At 47.6% G+C, this 26,036-nt stretch overlaps 1 long non-coding RNA gene across 5 annotated transcripts; it reads left to right on the top strand.

Annotated features, from left to right (window-relative positions):
• The first annotated feature begins 1,279 nt into the window (after positions 1 to 1,279).
• LOC114015162 (uncharacterized) lies at positions 1,280 to 26,036 on the top strand. Of its 5 annotated transcripts, none has more exons than XR_008730659.1 (6): positions 1,280 to 4,727; positions 14,361 to 15,909; positions 16,626 to 18,624; positions 19,669 to 19,852; positions 21,163 to 21,434; positions 21,551 to 26,036. It is a non-coding gene; the product is annotated as an uncharacterized LOC114015162 (long non-coding RNA). The 5 variants fall into 5 exon arrangements; XR_008730660.1 differs by having other exon boundaries at positions 14,361 to 16,819; positions 18,411 to 18,624; XR_008730661.1 differs by having other exon boundaries at positions 14,361 to 18,624; positions 21,551 to 21,911; positions 22,561 to 26,036.

Genomic DNA, 26,036 nt, shown 5'->3' with positions numbered 1-26,036 from the left:
TCTGTGTTGCATAACTCACAAATATCATCCAGCATTTAAGAAAATGGATGATTATTTTTTTCTTCACCCCCTCCCCCTCTCTAGTCGTCCCCATCTTCTGTGTGATTTTTTATGGTCCATGATTGGAAGCAAAAGGTCTAAAAGAGAGAGGAAATCAAGCCCGTCAATAAATGCTAAAAATATTTAGTGTGGCAGCCTCTGTATTTTCTTTTTTGTGAAACACTGATTAATATTCAGTGGTTGAAGGTTAATACCCCATTCATTTTATTCCCTTTACATCCTCTGCACAGCAGTTGCTGCTCCAATTTCGACTTCTAATTCATGCAAATCTGGTTCCAATCAGGATATTAGTAACTCACTGCATAAGCAGGAGGAGAGTTTAAAAAAAAAAAAAAAAAAGAAGAAATCACACGATTGTTAAACTTATCTTTCAGTCCAAGCCTATACACACACAGGGACACCCCAAATCCTGAAGGCTGCTGTAATGAAAGAGTGTTTATTGTGCATTTCTCTTCTCCTTTAAAATATAGAGAGAACATCCACGTAGAATTTTTTTGGCAGGCTTAACTAAAAGTTATTGTTTTGATACAGGAGTGAAAGTGTCTGGCCTGGGTTATGAAGGAGATGGATAATAATAATAATAGCTCATGCTGAGCTTGAAATCTAAGATTCAATGCAGGGACAGGAATGATCCAAGCTCAGGTGAGTTTATTGAGCCTAGCTTTGTGTGTGAAATGTCGAGGTGTGTGAATAATGCAGAAAAAAAGTATATTTGTCACCTCTCACCACCCACCACCCCCTTTTTTCAAAAAAAACCCGTGAGTGCAAAGCACTTTCCATTGGTGAAGCGGCTATTTCCAGCCCTCTGGTGAAGGCTGTGGCTGCCTGTGCCCGGCTTTCCATCCCCTTTGGAGGGCGATGGGGTTCTGCATCCCTGTGGTGCTGTGTTGTCAGGATGGGCTCCACTGAGGGCTGCAGGGGCTGGATGCGGGTCCTCGGGTCCTGTGAGGTGAACCCCGGCTTTGCCCTGGTGATTGCACCACCGGGGCCAGACCCTGCCGCGGGCTGCCTGTCCATTGCCTCCCCACGGGACAGGGGGTGCCGGCAGGACCCGCAGCCCGGGGAGCACCACGCTTCCAAGGCTGGCACGCTGCTCACTCGCAGGGTGGTGGCACACGGTGCCACGGCACTTCCAGCATCTGGTCAGAGCAGACAGGCCACAGCAAAGGGCCTCCATAGAGTAAACTGCCTAAAGCCCAGCGTATTTATCTTGGAAAACAGGCAGGGTTCGGCCTTCCCTACCAGGAATCCCGGTCGAGGCCAGGAGCCAGGGTGGGAATGTCAAAACCTGCTGCCGGTGCCTCTGGGGGTGAGGGAGGATCGGGGTCGCCCGATGCCGCAAGCCCAGGGATAGGGGCAGCTTTGCCACTGAATGGTTTTAACCAGACTCAGGGTGCTGTGAGAGCCATGGCACGCGGCCGTACATCCCCGTGGCAGCGTGCGGGCGCTCTGGTCCCTGCAGCGGTCCCTGCGGCTGGGCTGCAGCTCTGCCCACCACTATCCACTCGCGAGCAGTTCTGCTGCCCTCGAACACCTCTCCAAAGTGGGACTGGGGGGAGGAGCGGGGTTATGATTTGATTTAGATGGGATAGAAGGAAGAACTGTTTTGTGAGGATGGTGGCGAGGCGCTGGCACAGGCTGCCCAGAGCAGCTGTGGGTGCCCCATCCCTGGAAGTGTCCCAGGCCAGGTTGGACGGGGCTGGGGGCAACCTGGCCCGGTGGAAGATGGCTTTGCCGAAGGTGGGTTGGACTAGATATTCTTCGATGTTCTAACCCAAACCATCTTACAATCTATGGCAGGCCTTAGCCAGTGACCAGGAAGAGGTGTCAGTCCAAGGTCTGATCCTCACCCATGCACTGTTGGACTGGGAGGCACCCATGCATGCTGTGGCCCCCTCGGACCCCCAGGAGTGGCTGTGCTCCCTTCTTTTGGAAGATGCTGCTCCTACAGCATCTTCCTCAAAGGCAAAAGCATTTTCTGCCTCCATGGATCACTGGTGACTTCAAGTTTTAAAAATAAGCAAAGGCTCCAGCACAGCCCTGCACGCGATGTCTAGCCAAAATGCAAAACTTTACCACAGTGCACAAGTGGGCTGTGTTTTTCCGACCAGGGAACAACGTTAGGGCCCTTTCATCACCTTTCCTTTGCACTTCTTTTAAAAATGATTTAAATTGGAGGCAATAGTACTGAACCTCTGACACTCAGACAAGACTCCCTGAATCACACACTTAAACTGCATCCATTTTCTGTAACCACTTTGCTTGCAGCTTTTGTGGTTTGTCCTATTTTTTTCTCCCAAGCATTTGTTCTTTCCACTCTGTTTGCTATTTGTGCCATCTTCGTGAGATTTCATTTGATTTTTTTCCCTCAATATAGGAGAGAGTGCTGGTGACCGCTGGGGTTCATTTCCCAATCCTAGTGTTGATGCACTCCAAAAACCGAGGCTTGCTTCCAGCCCTTCTTGAGCACTGGCGTTAAAGATGTTGTGCTGAACCCTCAGTCCCTGCGTCTACCGCTGAGGAGAACACACAGCAGAGGAAAGTAAAATTCCAGATTGCTCAGCAGAAAGGAAAAACCTGCTTGGAAACCCCTCTGAAAAGGGGCCAAGCAATAATCTCATGCTGTGTGGGTGAGAATGGCAGTATCTCCCTTGGATTTAGATGGAGCAAGAGCTGCTCGCACCCACTCAGCATCCAGCCTGCTACATTTACAGCCCGGATTTTGAACCAGCTGAATGAAAATACTTGTGGGCAGCAAAAATAGCCAGTGCTGAAAACTGGTGTCTGCTGAGGGTGGAAATTGCTGGGAGTTCCTCCGTGGCTGCAGCCGATCATTAGAACCTGTGTCATAAATAAGACGCGGTTGCGTGGTGTGCCACGGCCGGGCTCCCTCCCGCTGCGGCGGCACAGAGCCCGTGCGCCCCGGCCGCAGCCCCGGTGTGCTCGCTGCCCCTTGGCCAGAGCCCTGCTGCCGGGTGGCTCCGGGGATGCTGGTGAATGGCTCCCTGAGAAACAGGCCTTTTTGGGGGGCTAAAAAAAGATGCATCGTGCATTTTTCCATTGCATCAGCACAGTATGCAGTGTGATGGAGGAGTCTGTCACCCCAAACGTTAATGTAATTTCTACTCCCTCCCTGGGAGCACAGCTCTTAGTCTTGCGATGCCAGGTAGGAATGGGATTATGTGAAGCCACTGGGGTTACTGCAACTATGGTGTGTTCACAAAGCAGAATTTAGCCCTTATGTGTATGTAAACGTGCCATGCAAATGTATGCAAACTCAAATTTTATATGGCAAGTATATCAGCTGGCAAGATATAGTTAAACAATGTAATCTGGAACTCTGAAGGAAAATGTTAATGCTGTGCAAACCTCCTGCTCTGGCAGTGGGAAAGGCACTGGTGGCAGAGTGAGCACCAGCCTCCTGGAGCCTCCTCCTGTGGGAAGGACAAGCGGGTTCATCCCCTGCCTTCAGGCACGATGCCCTTCAGAGAGCAAGGAGGGGAGAGCTGCTGGACGTTGCTGTGGGGATGCAGAGGATGCTTTTGCATTTGAAGAGCCCAGCCTGAAGGGTCAGAGCAGGACCATGGAGCAGACCCCTCCTCGGGCTCGCATGGGCTGGCAGCCACACGGGAAAGCGGCTCTGCTCCCCGCTCTGCTGTCGGGGGTCCTGGGAGCAAGGGGTGTGCAGCGGCCACGGGCCAGCAGCCAGCAGAGGGAGAGTTGGAGCGTGAAGCGTGGCTCTTCCCAGGGTTTGTTTCCCAGGAGTACTGGTTTTGAAAGCTGTATGTTGCCTTTGGATTTTAGCAGCTGTAAGGAAGCCCTTTGCCTCTCAACAGATGCTGTCTCGTGCAAAAAATGGTGATGCCATCACCAGTGTTTTAGTTGGCAGAACCCAGTGCCAGTAAACTGGGTGATCTGGTACACGTCCCAGTCTCATCTCCTCCCGTCTCCTGCTCTAGGAGTGGAGGGAGGAGGGATGGGTGCATGTGCCCTGTGCATGCAGCAGCTGGGGCTGCTGCCAGCGCTGCTTTGCCTTAGCAATATGAAAGAGAAGGATATGCCTGGCTTTCACCTGGAGGTCTCTGGGGTCCTTTGATGGACAGTGCTGGGAAGCACAGGATGACACAGCCACACCAGTAGCCACATCGGTCACAGGGGTGCCTCAGGCTCCCCCCTGCCTGGGCTTCACCTCTCCTTGCAGCACAGCAGAAGCACTGGCCATCAGCTGTTGGTACCTCGGTACTGACTCATTCATTTTTTGGTGCTTCCAGGGCTGGCTCTCAAAGCCCATGTGGAAATGCTTGAGCAGCCATTCTAACCTTTGGGCTGCAATAATTAGCCTCACATGGCATCTGATCTGCAACATGTGGCCTAGGCCATTACTTTGCTTTAGCTGCTTGTTAGGCCCTAATCTCTGTTTGATTTCAAGGTGAAACCGATTTGAGTTTCCTGGAGTTTCTCAAACGAGCTGCAGGGGTGCTGCCCCCTTCAATCCTGCTTGTCTCCCCCAGCTGAGCCTGTGTCTGGAAGGAGGAAGGAGTCAGCGATCACCTGCTGAACCCGGTCCTCTGGGTGCCGTCCCCGTGATGCTGCAGGGAAAGGAGGCGACACTTGGTTATACTGGGTCCTTGCTGATCTGAGGTATCCGTGGGCTCACGAAGGAGCAGGTGAGTCACCTCAAGAGGAAGGTTTGAATTCTGCTTGCACGGTCCTAGGTGGGTACATTGTAAATTAGCTACTTGTTGTTACAGATGTTTGAAGCTTTCCATGTCAGCTTTGCATTTGGTTTCCCTTCTGCCCTAATTGAGACCAGAAATCCAATTAGACAATAATCCTTTCCTTTTTGAAGTCCCTGGCTGCAGTGTCACATAATCTGAGATTGTGGGTGTTGTGCTAGTGATGGGACCAACTGGCCGCAGTGAAATCCTTCCCTGGTACAGATGATGAAATGCATTTTTCAGATCCATCCATCGCCATCCATGTCAGGAGTCGGCATGTGCTGTACTTTGCCGTTCCTATTAGGGCCAGCAGATGTTCAAACAAGGGGCTGTGGCATGCACAGCCTTCTTGCTGTTACTGATTAGGCATGAGCCCGTGCCCCATGTGGAAGGGACGGCTGCTGCTTGAAGTGGCTCGTATTTATTTGCACAGATGCTCTGGGTGAAGGGAGGTGGGGCAGATATTTCAGCGAGGCCCCTTTAGGCAAGTTCCCCGAAAGAAGCTTGTTTATAAATGGCATTTCTTTGATTCAGAGGTCTTGGGGGCAGTTATGAGCAGCTCCTCTTAATGCCAGCTGCAGAATGGCTCTCCCTGACTGTGGGATGAGTCTGTAATGCCTGTCCGAGGAGCTGGACATGGCTTTGTGGTTCAGCACAGTGTTGCTGTCAATTAGTCGGCTCCTTAAAATATAGTAGTGCCCTGGAAATTGCTATCCTTACAATGCATTCAACATAGGTGTTATGTATTTTTAGTAGGAGTATATATATATGTAGCGTATGTGTATATATGCAGTGTGTACCCACCTGTTTACAGACATACACTCTTGGTTTGGTGTATGTTTTGCAGAGACTTTGAGGAGTTCAGATATGTTTAGAAGTTTTTTTCAACATTAGAAGTTAATGCTCGTGTATCAGGCTTAAGCACCGTGCCCCCAGTGGTTTCTGAGCCTGAGGGATGTTCGCAATGACCATTCGGAGCTGGAAGGGGGTTGTGCAAGCCCCGACCTGGCCAGTCAGCTGCAAAACCAGACTGCTGCCCAGAGGTGCAATCAAACCCCATCCCTAGGCTTCCAGTTGCAAAAGCCAGCTGGTAGCTTGGGTAAGTGTTGCCTCGCAGTAGATGAGCTGCTTGGGGCTTGCTATTAACCATGGGTTGGAGCTGGGGCTCTGAGTGTGCTGCGCGGAGCTTTTCAGCCCAGAAGCACAAGAGCTGCAAAGCTCGAGCTGCTCAGATCAGCTGCATCTCCCTTCCCTCCTTCTCTCCTTCTGTCTGCTACAGAAAAACAGGAAGCTGCACCAAATTAGCTCGGCAGCTGAGCCTCCCGAAAGCCACAACATGGCAATTGTAGGCATCACTCAATTGTTTTTTTCTTACCCTGCAGCAGCTGTGCATTAGGACAGCAATTTGATTTGGTGTCTCAGCCTGGTATTGTAGAAGAAAGAAAGAAGGGGGAAAAAAAATTAGGGGGAGAGATTTTGAGCTCTGGGCCTCCCATTGCGTTTTTTTTATCCTTTTGCCATCCTGGAAAAAAGAATCAAAAATAGCTCAAACCCCATTTTCCTGCAGGATTACATTAGGCTGAAGAGATGACAGAAACAGCACTGTCGGGCTCTCGATGCTTTCATGCCTCATTGGGCAGGATGGAGTCGTGCCCCTGTGCAGGGAAGGGTTCTGGTGGAGCCGGGCTCCGGCCGCAGCGCCGAGGGCTCAGGGATGAACCTTCTGCCAGCAGGTTTCCCCAGGGAATGCAGCTATGGCCATGTCACACCTCCCACGGCTTGGCACGTCATCTGTAGCGACTTGCACACTCCAGCACCACTGAAGTACTTTTAGACGGTTGTTGCGTGGCTGTGCTTTTGTCTGAATAAAAAAAGCCCAAACAAACCTAAAAACCCAACATAGCATAATGTAATAATTTCAGATGGGACTGTTTCAGCCATTAATTTCAAGTATGTTTTCTTGTGATGGGCATCAACAGCATCAGTGGTAGAAAGGATGTTCTTGTACCTGGGAGATCAATGTCTGCAGGAATGATAATGTGATGGGTTGAAGCCCAAATGGTGGACGAGTGGAGGTTGGGAAGGGGGAAAGTCCAAAATTTTGGGGAATCCAAAAACCTGTGCAAAAGGAAAAGACAGAAAAAATGGGTCACTAATTCTGGGAAGGTTTGTAAAAGCCAATTAAATGCATCATCTAGAAACACAAGCCACTCTATGCTGGTTTGGAAAGGAACAATTTGCCCCAAAGGGGCACGAGGAATTTCAAGGGAAAAGAAATGAAGCCTCATGCAGTGGGACACGCCTGCACCGCTTGTGCTGCTCTGGCTCATCCTGTCTTCAGCATGACGATTCTCTGTTAAAAGGGCAATTGTGCTTAGTTTAAAGTCATTTTAGCAAGGCTGGCAGGCCAGACAAGGGTAACACAGAGAGATTCAGCCTTTATTTTACCAAAATTTGGGTTTTTTTCTCTTTTCTGCACTTTAGTTGTTTCCCAGCCTGCTGATTCCTCCAGCCTTGCCTTAAAGCCCTGATTCTCAGCTGGCAAAATTCCCCTTATGCCTGTGATTTGACCCATTATTTGACTTGTTTGCTTTTGGCTGTTCTCCAAATATACCTTGCTCCCAGATGCCTCCATTTGTGGAGGCTTTAGATTGAAAGCTAACTATGCGTATTGATGAGTTAAATATAACCGCAACACTTATTTTCTGGGGGGAAAAAAAATACTAGCAGCTAGTGAAAGGGTAGGAAAAGTGTTTATGCAGGATGCGGACCGCAGTGCGCTGCTGGTTTTGGCTAGTTGAGGCTCATGCAATGTTACCCTCTGATAGGGACCTGCTGCTCGGTGTGGCCACAGCTGCCAGCTCCACAGCGATGGGATCCTGAGCCGGAGCGAGTGCCCACAGATCTGGACAGGGACCCAAGCGCTGTCACCTGGGGCTGCCAACTCCTTCTTGCAGCTTTGGGCAAAGCAACTAACACAAAGCGGAAGCCCTCACGAGGACCAAATTCTTCCCCAGCCTTTCAATTAGCTTCTAATCCCTTCGCTCCCATAAAATCTCAGCTGCAGGCTGCCCCTGTTTGTGTATTTCCACTGGCCACGAAAGCCACCTCCCTGAGCATCTGTCTATGCGGTTTAGGTTGAAACCTCTCTCCGTGCCAATGGCCACACCTCTCTGCAAAGAACATGTAATTGCAAACTTTTTATTTTTTTTTTCTTCCTTTTCCTCCCATTTAATGTAAAACAAGCAGACACCCGTCACCATCCTCTGCTTCAGCTCTGATGCAAACTTTTTCCACCTGGCCAAGTCAGGCATTCAAAAAATATAAATAAATATAAAAATAAAAAGGGGGCGGGGGGGTGGGGAATAAAAAAGAGGCCGTCAGTAGAGATATTTTTAAACACATGACACAGAGGAGTGTGACACACTTGGTGTTCTCAGTGGGTGGGTGCAGTGTTATTTCATGTTATTCTTGTCGCTGGGCCCAGCATTACAAGTGTACACGTTATTAGTGGTGACTGATAATAGCGTGTGGCACCACTGATTGGTTCCAACCTGCCGTGAGGGTCCGGAGGGCTGCGGCAGTGTGTGCCTGGGAGGGGTTGGTGGGTGGGTGTCCAGCTGCAGCCCCGTGCCGATGGTGCAGGTGTTCTTTATGCCACTGAGCATCATTAGAATGGGGAGGCTCCAAATAAGGGGCATTTCATTGCCTTGCTCGTACCCTGTTCTGCTTGGGCATGTCCATCTGAGCTGGCATTGCTGCAAGTCCATCTTTGCGCGTCCAGTTGTTCACCTGAAGGGTACTGGTCCTCAGGTATGGGTTCTGGGGATGGAGGGAGCAGGGACCACGCGTGTGCGGGAGTCAGGGAGGTGGTGGTGAAGGTGGCAGAGGCTGATGCCAGCCAACGTCTGACAGACTCTTACATGAACCCGTGGTTTTATAGCCCTATAAAAGGCAGCTGACAGAAAGGTTCTGATTTCGGAGGCTCCAGCTGAGCTGGGAGGAGCCGGCCTCGTCTCCGGCGCCGGAGCTGTGTCTGCTGGTGCCGAGCCCCGGCCGTGACGTTGGGGAGGGAGAGCCAGGATGGGATTCCCAGCGTGCTGGAGGGCAGGAGCTGCGCGCTCACCCCAGCCATCCCCGCAGCCCTGCCAGCAGTGCCGAGCTGCTGCTTTCCTGGCTCTCCTCTTGGAGACTGTGTGCAATGCTTGGAAGGGACTTTTCTAGCACCTTGCTCCACAGGGTGGGCACATCTCCCTCCCTTCTCTGGTTCTGCTGTTGGTGGCTGCGCTGCAGGTACAGCAGTTTGCAGGGAAGGATGAGGCCAGCTGAGGTCCTCGGTCTCCGTTTGTCTCCAGCATGCGTATGCCAGCACGATGGGCAGAGCTGGTGTAAAGCAATACAGCCGCACGGTGTGGTCCGCAGCTGGGTCCCTAGCGTGGCCTCTCTCGCTCGCGGGTTTGCTTTCTCTTCCCTGCCCGCTTCTCGCTGCATCCACTCATTTCTGGGAGACACTTAAACACCTCGCTGGCGCCAGGCCAGGTGACTTGGCTCGGGTCCCTTCTCACGCTCACCGCTTTCTTGTGGATTGCTGCCACCGTCTCTGGGGCTGAGCCCTCGGCAGGACCACGCCAGTGATGGAGCAGGATGGGCACAAGGTAGAACTACAGGAACAACATCTTTAAGATCCACTGACTTTGAAACCTTGAAGATTTCGAGCCAGGGCAGGGGCAGGGCTGGGTATGCACCTTCTGTTCCCGGTTACACTTGAGACAATCGCAGAATGCTTGCTCTCAGTGCAACATGGCCTGGCGTGTAGGTTTATTGTTGGACTCAGGGATGCTCCATATGAACCAGACTTAGCCCTGAGTTACCAGCTCAGAAAACAGGGAAGTGTCCTCCTCATCCCAAAGCAAAGGCAGCAAGAAGAAGCTACAGACTTGGAAAAAGGAGAATTAACCTTCTAAAAAAGTTAAATTTCTGTTAAAGACTATAAGACATGGATAAAAGGAGAAACTAACCCCTTGGAAATGTTCGAGACAGGTGTGTTCTGTAAAGCTGGTAACTGGAGGGAAACTGTCTCTTGGCCAATTTCTCTATGAAAGATGGGGAAACTCGCTGTGAAACTCAGCCTGTGGGATGTGCTGCTTCATCACCTGTTATCTGTGCAGAGGTGCAGGGCCAGCTTGGAGGCTGCTGCACCTCGGCTGGGTGCTATGTCACTGGAAAGCAGGGAAAGAAAATGAAAAGCAAATCCCTGAGCCTTCCCTTTCTCCCACTCAGCCTGCCCAGGAATCTCCGTGGTGCTCCTATGCCTTGATCCCCCACCACGACCAATGGATCCTGGCTCTTTTTTTATGGAGACTCCCCACCGAGGTAGACGCTAGTTAAAAGGTTACTACCCAGCTGTGAAATATGTAGACAGGGTAACAGCTAAATGGCGGAGTGACCTCATATCTCATATTTATTGACTAAATGTGGCTTGAACTAGTCACCACTAGTAAAATAAACCACAGCCCCAAGTACTGCAGGATTATTCCATGGCAGACAGACTCCTGGTTCCTTGTCACACTCTTTCTTTCACTTGAAATAATAAAAAAAAAAAAAAAAAAAAAAAGGCAAAACCGTTGTTATTAATCACATTTCATTTACAAGGTAGGTCCTGCAGCAACCCTTTCAGTGCAAGCTTACTTTTTCCTATGAGAAGAGCTGGGAATCTCCAGTTTTGCACTGAGAGGGAGCGAAAGAGCTCTCTGGATTATGTTTTTGCCAATGTCTGCCTCAACAAAAAGCTTGATCAGCCTAGGACAGAGGTGTTAGGCTTTAACAGAGCGAGCTGGGGCCAGGTGGCTTTTTTGTGACATCTGTGTCCATGTCACACTTGCTAACTCAGTGATGAGAATTAGCTGTGAATAATCAGGGAACTGCCTTAGGTTTTGTCTGCTTGAAGAAGTTGATGTTGTGTAAAGGTAAAGTGATTAATTTCTTACTTCTATGGTGAATTAAACCCATTCAGTGTCAGAGATGTCTCCAGCCAGTCTAAACCCTCTGAAGGCAGGAGTGGCCATGCCATGAGTATTAAGGGCTTGGTAAGTGCACTGGGGGCTGCAGCATGCAGAGGGGTGCATTGGTAATGCTCCCAGAAACAGGGAAACTCCACTTTCACAGTCAAAGGGCCATTCAACTCCAGCTTCTTTTGCACAGCGCCCAGAAGAGATGGGGGAGAACTGGGAAAAGCTGCAAGGACTTGGTTTTTCAGCTTTGCGGTCATGACAGTGGTTGCCCACACTCAGCATAAAGAAACAGGAGAAAATTATAATCAAAACACTTGGAAGCATCAAGGTGAGTGGGTTTGTGATTCTGGGTGCTGTTGAACCAGGAAGCAGAAATTCAGTTTGTTCCATTCCCTGGCACCCTGATTGCTCTTGGCATCTCTGTCTTGCCATGGCACATGCCCTTTCCACCAGCCCCTGCCACGCTGCGCCTGGCCTGGGCACTGCACCTGGCTGTTGCACGCACAGCATCACCTTCCCCAGTCCCACGAAGTCACCGGCTGAGTGACCCATTTCTTGTTGCCTCCTGACCCAAAAGCCTGCGGGGTGTCGTAAACTGTCTGCGTTGTGGTTTATTAGCTCATGGCTGTCTGCGGGTCCTGGGGGCGGTGGGAGCCCGGTGCCACAATAACGGTAGTCTGGGCTGGAAAAGCCACAGCACACTGCAGGTGTTGCTATAACGTACTGCCCGGGATTACCTTTTTGGTCAAAACCCATGATGCAGTGTTTCCCTTTGGAGATTTACATGCACATGGAGGGGGGGATGCCGAGTATTGGAAAAAAGATGGACTTGGCACTGGGGTGGGATGCAGATGTTACTGCGTGAGCCCGTGTCAATGTGAGCTGTAAACTGCAGGCTCAGAGCCGAGCAGCTCTTGGTGGCTGCCTTTCAAGATGCTAATGCTGCAGAAATTCCGCCCCCCCCTCGCCCATCCTTCCACTCCCCACCCACTAATTTCTCAGCTAAACTATTAAAGAGCTTCAAAATTCAAGGGCTGACTGAGAATGATTATTTGGAGGTTGCTAGTGATACCTAGATACCTAGACTGGTCAAAAGTCTTCTTGGTCATGTTACCTGGGATCTGATACTAATTGTTATCGTGGTTAGTTTTTCCAAGCTAACGTGTAAAAAGATAACGAGGGTCAGAGAAGGGAGAGGAAATGGCCTCGTTAATGCTCGGCAGAGATAATCGTTCCTGCTTCTGGCTGGGGGGAACTTTGCCGGCAGAGAACAACTGGAGCATCTTTCCCCACTGGTGTGACACCCATTCGTCCCTATAAAACTGGGTCACTGAGACTCAAGCCCTCTCTCTTTTTCCTCTTTTATTTAGGTAGGAAAAAGTAATTGTCTCCTACTGTCTATGGTAATATTTTGGTAGGGGAATAAATATCAAAAAGGCATTATAAATGTCCTGAATTACCGCAGCACTATTGCAGAATTCTGCATTTAGGGAAGCTTCACAAATGGTGAAGCTGGTGAATTGCTACTTTTCAATCAGAAAAAAAAAAAGGCAACTTTATTGCTTGCTTGCCTTTATTATCCTTTGATTTGTTTAATTTCCTGTCTCTGACTTGAGCAGGACACTGGTTTGATTTGTGTGTCAGCTACGTTTACTTGACACATGATGAACAGGGTTTGAAGACTTTGTTGGGGCATTTGTGCTGTTTGATTTCACCTGTGCTTCTGGCTGTCCCAGTTCTCCAGCGCTGAACCCAGCCACCTCCAGGCTGGGGTCGCCGACCATCCTCCAGCTCGGGGCTGGAGCCATCACGTTTCATGGTTTCCACCTGAGGTCATAAATCATGCCGGAGCTGGATTAAAGCTTAGGTTAGATTCACTGGCAGTTTTGCTATTTTCACTGAACCTTGCAGTGATTTGGATGTGAGCTGAAGATTTATGCGTATTTGCAGAGCCCACGGTTCCAGGTCAGGGCTTGGACTGAGGCATTACCAGGGAATCATTGCTTCCCTGAACGTCTTTGGTGGCCTCATCTGAAGCAAGAGACATTGCTAGGAAAACGTTTCCAGTGCTTATCTCCCTGCTGAGTATCCTTCTGAGAAGTGAGAGACTTGATAAAATAAGCCCAAAAATGCTGATATAAACATTGCTTAGGAAAAATGTGATCTGCCCTCGTTGTGCTTAACTCGGAGAATATCGGAGCCTGCATGTAACAATGCTGGGGGGAAAAGCACATGGGCAGATCGTGAGCAGAAAACTAAAAGTGGAGTGCAACATAGGTTTTATTTTCCTTTACTAATCTCAGTACATGCAAATGGGAGTCATAGATGGATGGGCTATCTCGGGGAAACCCCAGCTCTGTGTCCCTGACATCAAGATAAATGGGCTGACATGATACTGGTGTTTGAACCAGGGTGATAGCCTCCAAAACATCCTGTCCCAGAGCAACTCCCCTCTCAGGAAAGGTAACTTGGATGGTCTGTTTGTTACAGCTGTTCCCTTTGCCGAGTGGTTCCCTGATGTGATGCACGTTGCCTTGTAATTGTGGCTATAATTTTCCTTTCTATATTCATCCGGACATCGTTGCCAGAGCTCAGCCCGCTGATGGGACTTTGTTTTGACCTCTGGGCAGGGGGACCAGGCTTTGCATGCTCCCCTGGGATGCTGCGACCTGAGACACCTCATGCTTATCCAGCTCACACGTGCCAGCCCATGTAAGCATCCATATGCGCACATGCACACGCGTTCCCTCGCCGGTCAATCTCCAAATCTGTTCTGGAGGAATTGGAGCCATAACAATATGGCAGTAAAAAATAATGAAATGCCATCATAAAAAAGATGTGGAAAAGCAATTATTTATTTATACCTAGGGAACTAGGAATAATACACCTGTTTCGTAGGGATGGCTGGCACAAAGCTGGCATTGCATAGTGGTACTTAATAATTTTTTACCGCACTTTATAGGCCCTTTCCTGCAATTAATGCTAAATAAAATCAACATTTCTCCAACTTGAGTTTCTGGCTCTCATTAACTCCCTTCTTGCCATTCATCATCTCTTTCTCTTGCAGTATCTTTTTTTCTTTTGTATGTATCTTGTGAATTTTTCTTCGCTCCTCACCTCTCAACGCTCTGGCCTGTGGCAGCTTCAAAGAGCAGCACCCACTCTCTAATTGAATTAACTGAGATTTCCCAGCCTGGTGCAGGATCATTCCAATCCACAGGGTTTAGCAAGGGCTGCTCACCCAGGCGGAGCGTAGTCACCTACCCAAGGGGCAGGGATGAGCCCCAGAGCCCTGGCAAGGGGCTGGGTGGCAGCACCCTCCCCCTCAACAGAGCCCACAGCTGGGAGGGTGGCAAAGCAGCCTGAACCACAGGAAACCCATGGAGGACCAGATTTACAGCTGATGGGTGGCAATGCAAGAGAAAGGCTGGAAATGTAGACCAGCATCTGCTCAAATGAATTGGTAGATAAATCAATGCGGGAAGCAAAATGCTATTGATGGTGCTGGGAGGTGATTTCAGGATGAAACTGAGTTCTGCACTGAATTAATTGTCTTTCTCTGTTATTTCAGGAAGGAGAAGCTTCAAGGACTCACAGTAACCAAGAGCCACTTAGAAGTGCTGGAAGATCTCGGTGGTGAAGTGTTTGTCCAGGTCTCAGGAGATGTGAGTTTTCTTGGTCTCTTGCTTTTGCCCCCATCCTCACATTTCCAACTGATTCCAGATTATGTGATTTCAACACTTTCCTTTGTTGTGAACTCGGAGGACGATGCACCCGGGCAGGAACACTGATAACAGGTAGGATGGAAATCCTGAAGAAATAGAAATTATTTAAGGGTCCATTTCACACTTTTAATATTTTCATATTGCAAATATCAGGCAGAAGTGTTTAATGGTGAAAATGTCCCCAGTCTGGTTGATACTTTCTCTGTTGCTTCACTTGATCAGGCAATTTTTCTTTCTGCTGCATCTCAACCTCATGCCCCAAATAACTTCTCTTAATTCCCACCCTAAAAAGGAAAGTGGGAACATTTTTGCTTCATTAATCCCTCCCTTCTGATTTTAAAATTGTGGATTTTCTGGTTTTAGTTTCTATTCCTTCAAACAAAACACACTCCTGATTTTTCACACAGAAAAATATTTGGGATGAAACACCCTCCCTCTCTCAAAACCTCCTACTTGAAAATGCATGGATTTGTTCCTAATGCCACTAAAATTATTTACTATATTTATTATTTGTTTAGGTAGACAAAGTAAGCTGGGAGAATAATAAAAAGGGGGGATTTCCCTGTGCCAGTGGACCCCAGGTGAGAAACTGACCCGTCACCTCAAAGGCAGGAGAGGATCAGCTCCAAGGACGCACACCACAAAGCCTGAAACTGGCATCACCCAGGGCATTTGCAATGGCACGGGGAGCCCTTCCGAGCCTTCCATTCATTACACCGAGAGTTTTTTTTCTTTTTTTAATCAAGAGCAGTTGCAAACATGCCTCAGATTGCAGGACGGCTTTATCTGCCATCTAGTTCAGATGTGGGGAGGGCAGGGGGAAATAGGACCCACATGTTATCAGCTGATATATGAAATAGAGAGAGGATTATTAAGGAGGATAAAGGCCACGAGGAAAGAGGAGCCGTGCCTGCTGCTGAGACCCATCTCTCCCTCCAAGCCTACGCTCCCTCCTCTCCCTCTTCCCTACAAACTCCAGTTAAATGATGAAAGGGCTGGTGTCAGGGCTTCAGAATTTATGTGGATAACAGCGCAGTGAGGCCTGGCATTAGAGAATTAGATCCACGTGTTGCTCCTGCAGGATGATCTATGGGCAGGTTTCTGGGGATCAGCAGAAAAGTGAAATATGACGGTGGGTCTCTGGCTGGCTCTAATCTCGCCCCGCTCCCACGTCCCCTACCTGCCGGCGGCTCCTCCTGGCTGTCTGCTATTACCCAGCCCACGTGCCCGGCTCCACCTTAATTACTGCTCTGTGGCTTGTGGATGCTCCTCTCGGGTGGCCTGTCCATGAGCAGTGGCTTGGGAGCACCGGTCCAGGGCCAGGTGTCCAAGGATGCTGCAGCCTGGCGTGGGCTGGACCCAACAGAGAGATCAGGAGCCTGCGCAGCACCCGGGGTAAGGCTTTTCTGAGCTTTTGCAGAGGCTGTGGAGTTTCATCCAGCAGCTCTGATGAGGGCTGAATGTATTTCCACAATATTTCTGGCAGCAAATCTGCAGCTGTGGCTGGGCACAACCACAGCCTCTTGTTTGCAGAAGCCCATGCAGCCAAGTGCATCAGGGAAGGGGGGAGGTTTGGTGTCAGCATCTCTGCTGGTACCCAGATTTAGTAGCAGGTCTCCCGAGTATCCTTTCCTCCTGGAGGAGAAAAGAAGGGAAGACAAGCTGGCAGTGGCGCCATCCACACAGGAGGGTGGGAGGGCAGCCTGGCTTAGCTCCGTCCCACTGGTGGGACTGCATGTGCTTGTTCAGCTCACCGTGCAGGGAGCTGTTGTCCAACTGCTGCTCTTCTCTGGTGAGCTGCATTCAGACCTGTGGTGCAAGGTAGCGTCTCCTGCCCCAGGACCTGTTTCCCTGCAGGCTGTGGTCCTCCTTGTGCGAGTTTGCTTATTAAATGCATGCCCCCCCACATCCATATCTGAGGAGGCAGCAAGTGGGTATTATACGTCTCTGAAATCTGATTAAACTCAACCTAGACATAATATTAATAATTTAATATTCCCTTGCATATAATATTTTCACTTGCCTCCCACATAGCCCAAGTAAAGGGTTAGAGATTTGCCTCAAATAATATTCTCTCACTGGTTTTCTACTCTGACCTTTAACCTTTCCAGATTTTCCCATTAAAACACAGAGGGAGAAAAGAAACAAGATCTTGTCAAAAAGGAGGAGCTACTGAACTTGTGACCATCATTGGAGCGGGCTCCCCCACTGCTGGATTTGGAATGTAAGTGGCCTCGTTGAAGTCTATCACTACTGAAACAGCCCTCTTCCTCCTGCTCTTCTTGAGGTTAAAGCACCCGTGCTGGTAAGTCCATCCTTGCTCCTGTCCCCTCTTCCATCTGTCCTGGTCTACCACACTCCTACAAGGTGACGGGTGCTGAAGCTGGAGCCAGCATCCCAGGGTTGGTGGCAGGAGAGTGCATCCCTTAAGGACTTTGCAAGCAATAATCCTATTTATACCTTCTGGTCCAGTGGTTGCCTTTTTCATGAGGGCAGGTGACTGGTGACTCCTGCCTGACTGCACCATGAGCCAGGCTTGCCCAGCAATCAATGGTCACTCCTGATGTCAGTCGTTCCCCTTTTTCTGAATTAAATGCTTGCTGAATTGTTTTTGAGAGTTGTTTCAGGCTCTAGCTCCAATTTTTTTCAAGATCAAGCTAAACGCCTGGTTTTGGCATTGCTATTTAGGAATTGTCTTGCTTAGACTCTGCTTGAGTTTCTCTATCCTCAAAATAGGGCTGACGCTAATTGCCCATTTGCAATGCATTTCCAGACGCGTGGCTGTAAAGTGCTATATGAAAAAAACAGGCATTGTTATTATGAAACCTTCAGGAAAAAAAAAAAAAAAAGATTCATATAACTCCACGGTCATTAAAACAAACCTTATGTGGATGGAAGAGACCAGAACTGAATAAACCTTGAGCAAACACAGCCTTTCACAATGAAACACAAACTGGTTTTAATCAGCAGTGCCAAATAAGTTTTATTTTCTGAGGTTTCTTTCCCCCCTCCCGTCTCCTTCTTTTAATATTAGCAATTGCAGAAGAGCACTTTGGTCTGATGAAAAGAGGGGAACTTTGCCCGATTCCTGGTCCTAATGAATATCATTTTTAAAAAACAACAACAAAACACTTTGCTTGGGCTGGCTGGGTCTCAAGTTGCTTTCAGCTACACTAGGATCTCAGCCAGCCTTTCTGAGCGTGTTACCCTGTGGTTAGAGCACCGCTATGGCAAATGCCCATAGATTTTGGACAAAACTGGGTTTAAGCCCCATCAGATGGTAAGAGAGAGCTGACAATCACCTCCTTGTGGCCACACAGCAATTTTTCATTCTGCCTCCCCAAAGCTTCTGTGTTTGTCTGGGAGACAGGAACAGCTTTCTGCTCAGAGGGTGATGAGGTTACGCATCCTGAGCTGTCACGGTGAGTCAACCGCCTGGAGCGGTGGGGTGCCTGCAAGGCAAGGATTGGGAAACGCCCTCGGAGGGGAGCCCGGTGCTGTTCGCTCATCTCTGCCTGCACTGAGGACCTCTCTCCAGCAGGACACCTTCCACACGGGGATGTTCTTGCAGCTTTTTAAGTGTCCTGGCTCCTCTATGGGGTTGATAGCTTGATTCTGAAAAGGTCACCATCCCCACCTTTCACCAGAACAAGACAGTCTCCGACTGGAAGAGGACAGGAGAGCTAATTTTCGTTACAATAATGACACCTATCTGTCTGTTTATTCCTTTGCCTCTTTCCTCCATCCAGACTTTAGGCTCTCCATGGACCACCTGCCTAATGACTGGGATGCTGGAGGCTGGGCTCATCAAATACTTACAAATAGTTACCCCTGCACAAAGCTGACCTGGTGCTGACCACCCAGCATCACAGACTTTCCATTTTCATGTATTCCAGGCGACTTCAGTGTCCAGGGCAAAAAGCTATTGCAGAAGGTCATGTTGACATCTATTTTTGACATGAAAGGTGCCAGCTATAAATTACTAGTGGTGGGATTCATCGAGGAGAAGGAAAAGGGGACTTCCCACTTTATCTCGCTTGCCTCACACCAAATCCAAGCTCATCTCTGGGATGAAGGTGGAGACTTAGCATCTTGTCAGCTGTCAAGGAGGTAAAGCTGGGAGAAAACAGTCCTGTGATTAGCATCCTTGCTAATGCGCACCTTATTTTGTAGTAAAAGTTATGAAGTCTGCTTGCATGTTCATTTGTACGTACTAAATCTGGTGACATGTCTTGCAATGACATGTGTGGAGGATGTCTTTTTGGATGAAGCATGAGTCAGTCTCGTTCCTGCATGGGAAAATTCCAGTCGATGCTACTTTCACTGTCTGGAATAAATGAGCACCCTCCTGGTGATGCCATCAGGCCACGTGAGCACCAGCCAGACCTGGAAACATGCAGGTTTTTGGTAGCTATAGGAGTCTAATATTGTGTAAGTCGTTGGCAAAAGTGTGTGTATCTATTTGCAATCTGTTGCCTCCTGCTAACAGGTTTAGGTCCAGATCAGTAATGGTATTTAATCACCTACCTCTTTGTAATTACATTGGTATGTAAAGTTTTAATTATATTTTGTTCTCAGCTGTGCTAGGTCTGTCATTTTGCATTTGTCACTGGCAAAGACTGTGCACAAAGATGTGCAGTAACTTTAAAAAACCTGCCAGTTCTTAGTGATGCTGAAACCTTCATTTTTCTGCTCAGCTGGTGAACTTGTATGTGCTAAAGCTGGTGATCTCACAAAGCTCGCTCAGCCTCAGGTTCATAAAAATGGCACAGTCATTGCACTGTCAAGAAATATTTTCAAACTGTAATGACAGTGCCCTACAGCAATTTCCTTCTAATGTTGCTTGAGATGATGACAATGACTCATAAAAGCTAGAAGTCTCCAGATTCTTTGGCTAGCAGGATGTCCTGGTGATGCTCAGAGGGTCTCACACTTGGGTGGGATTTTGTGTCTCATCAGCCCAAAGAATGAGTGCATGGTGGCTGGACTAGGCTAAGGAAAAGAGACAAGGAGATAGCAGAGATCGAGAACAGAAATGGTGATATAGCAGGATGAGTTCTGGATTTTGCAAGCAAAAGGCATATTCCTCTTCATTTCTGCATGGATTTATTTATTTATTTATTTATTTTATTTCATTTTATGGCACTTCTGCAGGCACCAGTTCAGGGTCACACAGTCTTGTCACTTGAGGAGAGGGTGGCAGGCTGCCCTGTCCCATCCCCAGTTTTCTACAATAGCACTGGGCAGATTCCCCAGCAATGAGAGAAGGACAGCGATGCACCATGCGTCTGTTGGGTGGTTGAAGTTCTCAGAATCTCTGCTGGAACATGACTAACAGGTGAGCTGCAGAAAGGTGCAAGAGAGACACTGCACAAATGCAGGAGAGTCTTCTTGCCAAAACATGTGCAGCCTGATGAGACAGGGACAGGGCAAGCAGCAAGGAGCCGTGTAACCCCGTCCCACTGGCTCGCTTCAACCAGGTCCATCCAGTGCTCTTGAACCACTACAGGTGATAGTCTCACCTATGAGAATGAACTTCCGAACATGAAGCATCAGCAGTACATCAGCAGAGACAATTCCTGGTGACAGCGGGTCGCATCAGCCAGCCTCTCCGCTGCATATGTCACAAATCAAGTTATTACACGCCCCATCCAATGTGACTCTGGTGTTACTCACCGTGTTTGCTTTCCATCCAACTCCCTGCTTCTGCAGAGTAGAACCAGTCGTGCCAGCTAACAAATGCCATCTAAACGGTGTGGAATGGACTTCTTATGTGCTAGATATGTTAGGTCATGTAAGTCCTTCCCAAGGGGTATAATTAGAGATCACCACACCCGCCTTACACATGTTGAGCTTGACAAGGCTTGTTGGGCTGCAAACCCCTCAGCAGCACAAGTAAACAGCTTGCAATGAAGCCTGCCCAGAGGGCTGGCTGTTCCATCGCGGCGGCGCATCACCTGCTGCCAAATTCATGGGCCTGAGATGTGGAGATGCCTGCCGCTGGGTTTGTGCATAACAGTCACGACAGCCAGCTGGGCGATGCTCTCCGCTCACCACCCGTTCCCATTTGCTCACTGCTTACATGTTGCAACCAACATGGGCTTGGAGGTGACTTGTAGCGCTCTGCTATAAAATATTACTAGCAGGAAAATACCCTTTTCTTTGCACAATTAGTTTGGCCATGAAAATTTTCTATTTTAAAAAATCAGTCTTTCCAAACTGAAGATATTTTGCTTTTTCCATTGCTGCAGCTTCCTCCCATTTTCCAGTAGCATAAATAGAAATGGATTATTTCTTTTTTAACTTCAGATTCTTATTTTGTGAAAAGACAAAAAAATTGCAGAGGTAAATGCACTTGGAAAACCCTTCATTTATTAAAAAAAAAAAACCCAAAAGTGATCCAACTCGGAAGGACGTTTCCAAGAGAATATGAGAAAATGTAAGATTTGAAAAGGAATTGCCTTCTTTAATTGACAAGTGGCAGAAAGGAAACTGTTGTTCTTATTGAAACACAGACCAAACCTGCAGCTTATAAACTTTCTGTTGATCTCAGGCTTGTGGTCCCTGGTTCTTTTTGCTTTTCATCTTTGCATCTGGTTTTTTTCTCCCTCTTATTGCCATGCCTGACTCCTTTTCTCTCTCATGTAGGATGTTGGCTTCTCAAAACTGATCTTCTGTCAGTTTTGAAGTTGTGTTCTCGATCTTACATCCAGAGTCAGTGTCCTTGTATGAAAATATCCCTGCATCATCAGGATATTTCAGCCCACAGAGGCTGTTCATGCAGCTTTTTCTGAAGTGTTTGGTCCAGGCCACACAGATGCCTGGTCTGTGCTGATGCACGCTGGAATTACCCGTGTTTCTAGGGCAAACATCTCAGAAGATCTCTGATCCTCCAGACTAAAAGACCACATCCTTAAAAGGTGAGGAGGATCCCTCCAGTTAAGCTCTCAGAGGGAGGGGGAAAAATCCCGTATTTCCTTTTAATTTATTTATTTTTTTTTAACTGCCCTTCCAAAAAAATAAAATAAAACCCAAGGCGCATGTAGGTATGGAACAGAGCAGGATGTTAAATACGCAACCTACGTCAGCAAGGAGCTTGCTCTTAATCAACCATCCACCTGGAATACCTGGGGGCAAGGAAGGAGGCTGCGGGAACATGTTGCAACAGATGAAGGCATCCCGGAGGAGAGCTGCCACCCAAACAGCCAGCAGGAAGGTGCCTTCAGAAGCCACTTGTTAAACGTCTCCTGCTTGATCCCCACATGACAGCACGCCAGAAGCAGGATGAAAAAGTTCATTCCAATAAGTCCCCCTCCTCATTCCAGCAGGTTTATTATCCTAATTGACTTACGGCACTCGCTTCTAAATGAGCCTGCTTGGAAATGCGATCGGCACCGGTAATTTTCCACTTTATGGCGTACTTTATAATAAATAATTTAAAAAATCATAAATAGCAGTAGTATTAGATCACTGGCGCTCATGAACTAGCCTTAGTTTAAAGTATGGTGTAGTAAAGAGAGGCTTTTTTGATGATGCTAATTTTTGATGATGATAAAAACTGTGTCTGTGTAACTCTTTTGCCATAATTAAATTATTGCTTATAAGAACTTTTGCTTGGTCAAACAAGAGAAAAAAACCCCAATTATAATAATTCCACTTCAGTGTTTTCCATAAGCTCCTAGCCAAGCTGGCCAATAACTAAGGCAAAGAGTAGGGGGGAAAAAAAAGGTATGTATTGTATACTTAAAACTTGGCTAGAAATGACCTTTTATTGTCTAATTTTTTTTTCCATGCCTAAGTTGGCTACTTGAGACAAACTTATTGCCAAGTTTCTATAGTGTGTTATTTTCCTATATGTTATGTGTTTGAAAACTTTAAAATGCTGCCCTCCAAGTGTTTTACAAAGGTTTTGCATGGGCAAGGGTGGAGGAGCCTGGGTTTGATAGCATTACTGATGAAGATGCCGGTGCTAAAAATCTAGATCTATTTTGCTTGCTTTTTTTTATTTTTTGCTTCCCTCCCCCCCCTTTCCTGTTCCTCATGCAGCCCAACATGGCAAGACCTCCAAATGGGCTGTGCTAACAAATGCAGCTGAAGACAGCCATGTGATGTTAATATAAACCTCCTCTGTCAGCTTGGAGAGGCACCAGGCAATCGCCCAGGAATGCTTTTTGCAGCGCCTGTCTCTGCTCGGTGCCACGCGGTGGCATTTGTCAGGCGCACTCAGCCACGGCTCTCGGGAGGGTGCGGAGCCTTTTCCCTCTGTCTGGGTCACCATAACATGTGTCATGTTGTGTCTGAGCACAGGGATGATTTTTAATTAAAAAAAAAAAAAAAAAAAAAAAAAGAAAAGAAAAGGAAGCAATTCTGGCTTACAAAAACCAACCCCAAAAGCTGTTCCTGTCATTCTGGTGCATCCATAAGGATCCGGCCATCGCGTAACTGATACTTGAGTCATGATAAAAAAAGAAGTGCAGCTGTCTTTACATTTCAAGGGTAATTTCTCTTTGAGTCCCTCATTAAAATCACCACACTGGAATAAATATAAAGACCAGGGGCTTGGGCATATTCTTATTTGGGATCATTGCGTTTCAGAAAGGAAGAAAAATAATTTTAAAGTTTGATGCAATTTTTTTTTGTGGTTGTGCAGTTTAAGTTTGCGTTTCACTGCTTTTGCCTCAGAGACATGTTTAATTTCTTTTTTTTTTTTAATATTTAATTTCATTTTCTGTTTTTTATGAAGTCCCACAATGTTTTCTTTGTGGTGAGCTGCCATGGTGTTACCAATGCATCTGAAATATTACAGGCAGAAAGACAGCCACTTGAAAGCAATAATGAGGGCAAGTCTGTCCTAGCTTTTATTTCCTCTATGTATTTTGTCCTATATAAAGTTATACAAAGGATAAGGCTTTCAGGCATCCTGATCCTGCAACTGCTTATAAACATAGTTAATTTTATTATGCAGTGGCACAAACTGAATACATTTCTAACAGAGAGGTATAATGTCTAGCTTTTGAACATGGTTTAGAAATCCAGCTATGGAAAAGGAAATAAAAGTTCAATTTTCAAATGCATCTTGTGACACCAAACATCTTTTAAAACCCTACCGCAAACGATTTAGAAGCAAAAGTCCCACTCAATAAGAGAGAAGCCTAAATCAGTCAAACGTGGCAGAAGGTGATTACAGTCCTGATGGATCCTTTTCCATTTTATGGATTGTGCTATTTTCATGTTCTTATTTTCACTCTGCTGATGGACTCACTCTTTGTTAGCACATTGGTAACCAAGTGCGTATGTAACTCTGCTATGTGCACTGCTGGCATTTGTTGGGTTACTCAAAAGTAGGTCAAATCAGAGAGGACTGAAGGAAAGTAATGGAGACCAAATTGAGAGAGGAAAGGTCATGTGCAGCACGATGAGCGCAGATGGCTTATTATCACTAGGACCATGTGGCAGAATCCAAACTCATCTCACAGTCTGTTTTCATGACACAAAACTCTTTCAGGGACTGCTGAACCTCTGAAAGTATCTGGGTACGTTCTGCATCATGTTCACACTTTGCTGACCTTGCAGAAGCCTCGGAGTAGTTGCAGTTTCAAATCTAGCTTTGCAGACAAAGAGGTTTAGTGCGATGCTTGTGGTGGGATGGAGATCCCATAAATATTTCGGTGTTTGCCAGGTCTCTCAACCCAGACTCAACCCGTTTCTATAGGTTTTCAGAAAGCAGATGAACATTTTGTGGGTCCCACCTTGCTGGGAATCTCTGCAGGAGTGAAAGCAACTCAACAGGAGCTCTTCTCTGTGGATCAGTCCTCACCTTACTCCTGCTCAAAGGCTAACCAGAAAGCAAGCATCAAGCAACTGAAGGATTTACATTGGAACTGGATCCCCATGGATCAGAACATGAATAACACCTCCATCCCCTCCCAAAACTTCCAAGCCTGACCTTTCACAATCCCCATTTCCTGACCAATGACTCCAAAGAAAATAGAGCTGCTAGTTGGTATTTAATGGAAATCTGCGCAAAACTTGTCAAAATACACCACCATGCCTGTCAGATGCCTGGGACAAGACCTCTACAGTAGTTTCCAGAAACCTAGTGCAATTACTTACATTTTAAATGATCTTTAATTGTTGCATGCGAGCTACAGAAACGTTTTTCCCCACGCTGAAGCAAGACCTTGCTATTAGGAGTCACCCCATAATTGCAGCTTTAATAGGGGGACTGCAGCAGGTCAGCCACGGAGGTTAGCGCCGGGCGCAGCAAGGTGAGAGCGGCTGCTCAGCACCAGTAAGTGGAAGTGACACATCACGATGGTCCCATCAATTATGTGGGGGCAGTTTGGAGTGTAAACTTTTTAGTGAATCTAATTACCTCGCCAGATGTTTTAATCCAATCTCCTCGCCCCTCCTCTGCCATCAAATAATACATTGTTTTTTGAGTTCCTGATGTGAAAATGTCACCTTAACTAGGGAATATAGGAAAAACTTGGGGTTTTTTTTTGTGGTTTTTTTTTGTTTGTTTGTTTGTTTTGTTTTTTGTTTTTTTTTCAGGACCTGAGCATTCTTTTGCTACCTGCGAGAGCAGTCAGGTTCATGTGTGACTCGGTACTTGTGGAATTGCACTGAACCAGAATGAACACGCTCGTGGATTGATAAGGGGGTCATGAAGGGTGCAAGACTGATGAAAAATAGATGAGATGATGGTGTAAGTGTGCTCAAGAGCTGAATGACAACTGTTAGTCCGGCAGGGTTGCACTGAAGCAGGTCTTATCGATAGCATTAGAGATGCTGCACCAGATTTTCCGAGGCTGTTTGCAAATTGACCACGTTCCTGTTGACACAAACCCTTGCAAGTGCAGCTAAAAGCAGCCCCGCTGAACACTCCTGATCTGCTCACAGGCTGTGGTCAGATGGGAGCATGAAAGGAAACACTTGCCTATGCATCCAGGAGAGCAGAAAATAGGAATTGACTGGGCATGCAGGTGCATGATATTACCTTCCAGAAGCGTACGGCAGGGAAGGAACCTAGCAGCGCTGGGAATGACATTCCTTGTCATTCAGTGAACTGTGGTTTTGGGTTTGGTGGGAAATCCGCGTGTGCAGCTCGTTGTCCAGTCCAGCCTTAACGGCAGTGCACAGAAAAGTCTCTGTCTTTGACAACTTCAAACCGTACCATGAAAAAAACCACAGCCCAAATCAGAGGAATCTCAAACTGTTCGTTGTTAGGACGCCAGCTGAATAATTTGAAGGTCTTTATTTTCACCAGCTTATCATATCAGTAGTTGCTCATCTCCACTTCTCGCCCTGTCCTGTTCCCCAGGAGGAGACTGCTCAGGCTTGCACCAGGCACAACGTTAGCTGCGTGCTCTTGGGGTGGAACCATGCAGAGCAAACAATGACAGAAGGCTGTCTGTAAAGACTTCAGCACGTTAGGCAGTGGAGAAGAGCCCAAGTTTCCACGTAAAGGCCTGAACGTATAACAATGATGTGAAACACATGGAAAATATGGAAAATGTGGA

The sequence above is a fragment of the Falco cherrug genome, chromosome 1 (assembly GCF_023634085.1).
Source record: "Falco cherrug isolate bFalChe1 chromosome 1, bFalChe1.pri, whole genome shotgun sequence".
Classification (NCBI taxonomy): Eukaryota; Metazoa; Chordata; class Aves; order Falconiformes; family Falconidae; genus Falco; species Falco cherrug.
This window is presented reverse-complemented; position numbering and strand designations above follow the sequence as displayed.